This window comes from Amaranthus tricolor, chromosome 1 (assembly GCF_026212465.1).
Source record: "Amaranthus tricolor cultivar Red isolate AtriRed21 chromosome 1, ASM2621246v1, whole genome shotgun sequence".
In the NCBI taxonomy this organism is placed as follows: domain Eukaryota; kingdom Viridiplantae; phylum Streptophyta; class Magnoliopsida; order Caryophyllales; family Amaranthaceae; genus Amaranthus; species Amaranthus tricolor.
Window position 1 is genome coordinate 33,024,701 of NC_080047.1, and position 7,589 is coordinate 33,032,289.

Here is a 7,589-nt window from a genome sequence, read left to right on the forward strand (position 1 = left end):
GCCTAGCAGTCTCCAAAGGGTTCTCCAAAAATGACTAAGGAATTTGCTATCCCTGTCAGATACAATGATTTTTGGCACCCCATGCAACCTTACAATCTCTGCAAAGTACAACCTAGCTATATGCCTAGCATCATCAACTTTTGTGCAAGCAATAAAGTGTGCCATCTTGGAGAATCTATCAACTACCACCATGATAGAATCTTTTCCTCTCTTTGTTCTAGGCAAGGCCATGACAAAGTCCATACTCAAATGCTCCCGAGGCTTACTAGCTACAGGTAGGGGTATATATTCACCCTTATGAAAGGTGATTTTAGCCTTTATGCAAGCTTCACATCTTAGTATGTGCTTCCCTACAGTCCCTAGCATCTTGGGCCAATAAAAGTGTTCTCCTAACATGTCTAAGGTCTTTTGGATCCCTTAGTGCCCACTCAAACTACCTTCATGTATCTCTTTGACCAGTAACAACCTAAGTGAGGTTTTAGGTATGCATAACCTATTACCCTTAAACAGGAAACCTTGTTGTATGTGAAATGTGCCTTGAGGTTCCTTCAAACATGCTGTGTATAGGTCATTGAAGTCAGGGTCACCTATATATTGTTCTTTAGCCATCTCAAATCCAATCATCCTGGTCTCAAGGATGGCTAGTAGGTTCTGTCTCCTACTTAAAGCATCAGCTATGACATTAGTTTTACCTGTTTTATATTTAGCTGCAAAATTAAATGTTTACAAGAATTCAACCCACCTAGCATGCCTAGGACTGAGATTATTCTGCCTATGAATGTCTTTTAGAGACTCATGATCAATATACAATATAAAAGGTTGCATTTTCAAATAGTGAGACCAATTTTCTAAGGCTCTAATCATAGTATAAAACTCTTTGTCATATGTGGAGTAATTGAGCCTAGATTTATTCAATTTCTCACTAAAGAAGGCTATTGGCCTCCCTTCCTGAGTCAACATAGCACCTATACCAGTTCCATATGCATCACATTCAACTTCAAAAGGCTTAGAAAAATCAGGTAATTTCAAAACAGGGGCCTTACACATAATATCTTTGATTAGCTCAAAGGCTTGCTGAGCCTCTGAGGTCCAACTAAAGGTGCCTTTCTTCGTGCACTCTGTGATAGGGGCCATTGTAGCACTAAAGTTCTTTATGAACCTCTTATAAAATTATGCAAGGCCATGAAAAGACCTAACCTGTGTGACAGTGGTAGGTGTAGGCCAGTTCTTAATAGCTTCTACCTTGGATGGATCCACTTTCACTCCATCCTTGCCTATGATAAATACTAGGAACCCTACTTCCTACATTAGGAAGCTACACTTCTCAAACTTCCCATATAATTTCTGTTTCCTTAGTGTTTCAAACAATTGCTGCAAATGATCAAGGTGTTCCTTAAGTTGCTTGCTATAAATTAGAATATCATCCACATAAACCACTATGAACTTGGCTAGGAAAGGTCTTAGCACTTCATTCATCAATTTCATGAATATGCTAGGTGCTCCTGTTAACCCAAATTGCATGACTAATCACTCATATAACACATATTTAGTGTTAAAGGCAGTCTTTCACTCATCTCCTTCTTTGATCCTGATTTGATGGTAACCACTCCTCAAATCCACTTTACTAAGCCAATGTATACTAGACAGTTCATCAAGCATATCATCTATCCTTGGGATGGGAAATCTATACTTAATAGTTATATTGTTGACACTTCTACTGTCTATACACATTCTCTAGGTTCCATCTTTCTTTGGCATAAGGAGAGTTAGTACCGCACAGGGGCTAAGGCTTTCCCTCATATACCCTTTCTGCAAGCATTCCTCAACTTGCCTCTGTAACTCCTTGGTTTCTGTAGGATTGGTCCTATATGCTGGCTTATTGGGTATGGCTTCCTAAGGATGAGGTCTATTTGGTGCTCAATTCCTCTAATAAGTGGTAAACCCTTAGGAAGTCATCAGGGAACACATCAGCATATTGTTTCAAAAAGGGTTGAACCTCAGGTGGTATGTCAGGTATCTGGTTTACTTCCTTAGTGAACATCCCATAGATCATATTCTTTCCCTTAAGCTCTTTCTCACATGCTTTCCTACTCATCAAATGGACAGGCTTCTTGGTAGGGGGTAGTATGGTTTTGTGTGGTGGCAGAGGAATCAAGTCCTTAAGCTTCCCTTCATGTTTGACAGTGTATGTGTTGGAGAATCCATTGTGTATACTCTTCCTATGGTGTCACACCTTTCAGTGAAGTCTACGATATGGTCATGGGGACTTTCACTAGGGTGACCTTCGAATTGGTTCCTCTCAATCATTTGGATGAGGTGAGGCTTCAATTTAAAGTTTTCTGTACCGAAATCGGGTTTAACGATACATGGAATGGAAGTTTGGGTGAGCGTGGGCGCACCCAATTGCCAAAGGATTGGTTATCATTGTTGGCCATTCGGTCTAGTTGTCGCCTTAACCGCCTTAAGCGTTCGAAGTTCAGTCTACGAGCAGTAGCTTCGATCTCTGGGTCGTATTGCTCTAGAGATCGAGCCCTTCTATACATTCAAAGAACTCAAACACAAACGGGTGTAGGATAGGGGACAACAAGCAAGTGTCAAGTAGATCAATTAACAAAACAAAGGGATTATGCGTCGCCTCTCTGGCAACGGCGCCAAAAACTTGATGGTGTAAATTTTAATAACCGCAAGCGCAAGGTTGATGTGTAGCTGCAGGTCGAACACAAGGAGGTGAGTGACGGTGGAGGGTACTCAGCAGAAAGCCGAGTCGGCTTTTAATGAAATAAAATTACTGATTTTCCAGAACCTACAGCCGACTCGGCGGTGACTTTTCCTTCCACAAAAGCCGAGTCGGCTTTTGTCACTGCTTGTATTGCTGCTTTCCAGAACATTTAGCCGATTCGGCGGCGGCTTGGTCTCCTTGGGGAGCCAAATTGGCTTTACTTTCTTCCTATGATCTTTGCTTCCAGAAGCTAAAGCCGACTAGGCTTTAGTTTGAGGTCCTCTCAAAGCTGAGTAGCCTTTCCCTTGGGGCTTGGGAATTCACACGTAGGATCATTTTGCGGCCTCTTTCATTCATTCTTTGACTCGCGAGTATCGACCTTCTTCTCAAAATGCTCTGCAATTGTAAGAGCTACAATTTTTGCACAAATGTATCCCAAAATCATCAAAATCGGCCCAATTACTCCCGAAAGGTCAAAATATTACAAACCGGAGTAAATGGACGAAAAACAGCCTTAAACCACCACTAAACTTCATTAAAGGAGTATAAAAATAGACGCAATAAGTGCAAATAATTGCACTTATCAGGGATCTTAGGGAATTTTCTAAGTATTATTACCTAGTTCGAATCACAAGAAGGAAAGTGATTCGGATCCCCCTTTTAGGCCAAGACGAGGATCTTAGGGCTAAAATATTCCAAGTTATTTTCCGTGTTCGAATCACAAGAAGAAATGTGATTCGAACCCCTTTTTAGCCCAAGATGGGGATCTTGGGGCTAATTTTTCAAAGTATTTTCACCATGTCCGTGTCACAAAACGAACAATGATTTGGATATTTGGCTCAAGATGAAAACATTGGGATTAATTCATCTATTTTGACCTACATACAAGACGCAGTATTTCCTCAGGGATTACTTATCATCAAATTACATTCATTCTTTGCCATTCCATAACCAGGCCGAGATACCAAAAACTCTTATTAACTGTACAAGCGTCAGCAGGATGGGTTCTGCCCTTTACCGTGGTTCAAAAGTAAATGTAATTCGGACCCCCTTTAGGCAGGTCCTATCCAAACTAAGGTCGAGTATAGTGATACGGCTCCATTTCGCAACAATTATACGACTTCTTCTCGTGATAATGATTTAGGTGCTGCAACCAAGGTGATCTAGGACTCACATGTTTCCGCGGCCATTTTCCGTGACATTGAAGCGGGAAATTCCCGTGACATTGTCAACTTTGAAAATTCGCCTTCCAAATTTGAACATTATATTTGATGATTGTTATCCTTTCAACATAAAGAAAGATGTCGTGACTCTATTAGTGATTCTTCTTGCATCATCCTTCATGCGTGGGGCTAAATGTTATGGTAAAATTTAAATTTATTTTAATTAATTAATATTGTGATCTTACCTTGATAACCCTTGAATTTCCATTGACCTTGACTCTTAGTCAAGGGGTTGTTACAACTTTTATTACCTTGTTTGGTTACCAAGTAAATAACTTCCCTAACCCTAAAATAACCACCCACTACTATCTACCCATGATGACCTATTCTCTCCAGAAATAACTCCTTCTCTACAATTATAAATAGATACTACCAGCATCATTTACCTCCCTAATAAAAAATATTATACCGAAACTCTGCCAAAATCCCTACTCACCATCATCTTCATCAACCTGCCTAAATACAAACAACCACTATCCTGATATCTATATTCTTGCATTCAATTTATTATCGTTCATTCATCGATCTCTCATCTCCGATCTGACTTGAGCGTCGAAGGGGTTTTCCGGGAGATCACCCCCGGGTAAGGCTAACGTGTTGTGTTGCAGGACTTAAGGACACTCCCACAAAAGGGCTACATCTCACTTCCACATCGTTGACTCTGATAACACTTCCACTTTAGGTATTTCAAGTGTCTTTAATACTTCCTCGTTTTATTACCAAAACAATTACTTTTATTGAATCACATAATAAATTACCTAATATCGGCATCAATTGGCCATAAAAAATTAAATTAAAAAACAAAAAATATAATTAGAAATCTACAAACTCCAGTCTCCAACAATTTGATTCTTCAAGAATAATCAAAATCAAATTTGGAAATACTAAAGAAATTATTAACAATATTACAGAAACTCGTGCAATGCACGAAGTTTTAGTATAAAAGTCTATATAAATATAAATTTTAAATTAAGATACAATTACATGTTTTTAGTATAAAATTATACTAATATTTTGTATAAAATAGATAGAGAATTTTATAATATATATTGCTTTTAATTAAAAAAACTCGATTGTTGTCATAAATATTAATAATTTGGATAGTCTTTATCATAATGATTCTTTGTCATTTTCGAAATAACTTTTGATACTCATGTATCTTTTTCTTTCTTGATTAAATAATTTTAGTAACTAAAATTTTAATGAAGAAATTTTATTAATTAGTAAATACTTCAACATAAAAAAAATATATTATATAAGAAACTTTAATTGAAAATCTTATGTAGCTTTTAAATTCAAAAATTTAATATTCAAAGTAAATTCTAAAGAACATATCTAATTGCGATATACTACTCATATATTAAGGAATAAGTTGATGTTAACTTTGGTTAAAATTATTGCGTATGGCAAATCACTATGAGGATGCCATGTGAAATTTTACAGTCTTTTTATTAGATTGTAATATACTACTCATATGTTAAAGAATAAATTGATGTTAACTTTGGTAACAATAATTCTATATGACAAATCACTATGAGGATGTCATGTGAACTTTTACAGTCTTTTTATTAGATTGTATGATACTAAAATTGAAGTAAATAAATAATAATTGTTAAAATAGGGTGATATAAAATTTTTATATGTGTAGTAAATTAAATAGTTTGTTGATGAGTAAAATAAATAATAGGTTGATTAATTTTATTTGTCACTTAAGCCAATATCAACCTATAAAATTCTTTTATTTACCGTGGCTCCAAAAAATGACATGTGTGATTTTTTCTGTCTTTTTATTAAATTGTATGATGATTAGTTGAAATAATTTCTATAACTAAATCAGTCTAAATCTTAATAAATTATTTAATGTCATCTAAATATTTCATAATTTATTTTGTTTTAAAATTTCTCTAGCAGTAATTTATTAAAAGATATATGATTAATATTTTGTTCCTTATTTTATAATTTAAAATTTTTTAATATCAGCTAAATAATTCCTAATTTATTGTTTTCATTCTCTTAGTCAATTTCTAGATTAGACTATTTGATTAGTTGAAATAATTTCTATAACTAAATCTGTAAATTTAACAGGTTAAATATTGATTGATTGTCAAATCTTTAATTGATATAGATTAGTCAGCTATTTAATTCAGTTAGTTTATGTAACACCCCTAAATTTTATAAATATAAAATAATATATACAATAACACGTAAATAATATCTCGTAGCAGCGGAAAGTAAAAACAGGATGTCCGTCACACTCAAAAAGTTTAAGGCGTCAAAATAAACATTTAAAATAATTATTTAAATGCACATATGATTTGGAGTTAAGGGGGCGAAATTGTTGATATATTGACAAATTATTTACTCCCTTCTATTCACCATAATTGTCCCATTTATTTTTGGGCACTATTCACTTATCACTCTTAATTTGTATTTTACTCTTAATCTATAAGTTAAAACATAGTCATGTGAGATCTTGTTTGATTCGTCTCAATACAAAGATTATTAATATCAACTTTTTAAAATTTTTAATTAATAATTTGACATATTAAGGGTTAAAATATTGCCTCGGCAAGTGTGACAAACTGAATGGGACTGGTAGCATGAATAGGAGGGAGTATTATATAAACATTAGTTGAAGTACGAAAATTTTAAAATCATATAGACTGAAATGAACTTGAATATCATAGCAAAAATTATTTTTAAGAAATGGAGTTGAAACTTCCCTATAATTACCCTTTTTGAAAAACAAAAAAAACTAAGTATTTTTTTTATTCCATATATTTGCCTACTAAATCTCTAAAAAAAACATTTTGAAATTAAGATAGTAATAATATAAAGACACACTAAAAAAGATTAATGTGAAATTATAAAAGTTAGAGTACATGACATTATAATAAAAATTTATTAGTCTACTAAAAAATAATAGTTCAAATTTAGGTTTGAACCCTTAACCTTATATATTACAATTATGTTACCTTAACCATTAAGTTATAGTAATTTTTTTTATATTAATGTACGTTTTAAATTATATATCATATTAATTGGGGGAGGGGGGAGAAAACCAAAATTACAAAAGATCGCATTTTTGGTAAGGGGGCAAAGAGAGGCCCCTACACGCAATGTGGCTTCGCCCAAGTTAGAAAAACAAAACCTGCTCCCATTTACCCACTGTAAGATTAAAATCATACGTCCTTTTGAATTGTTGCATATTGATCTATGGGGCCCTATGTAAAAGCTAATCATAATGCATGTATTATGTATCTCACAATATAGTATTTTTTTGAAATATAAAAATCAATGTCCGAATATATTGCAGCATTTTTCTACATATGTAGAAAACTAGTTTCATGCTCATGTCAAACACATTCACAATGATAATGCAAAAGAATTATGTGTGAAGATAACATATTACAATTATATATTGCCAAAGGAATACATCATCAAAGAAATAGTACTCAAATACCTCAGCAAAACAGGGTGGTTAAGCGTAAGAACAAACATCTCAATTAGACAATAAGGGCTCTATCTTTTCAATCTAATCTGCCTATTATATTTTGGGTTGAAGCAGTGCAATGTGCTACATATCTTATCAATAGAATGCCGTTAAAATCCTTAGCTAGACAACACCTTAATAAAAGAAAAACTTT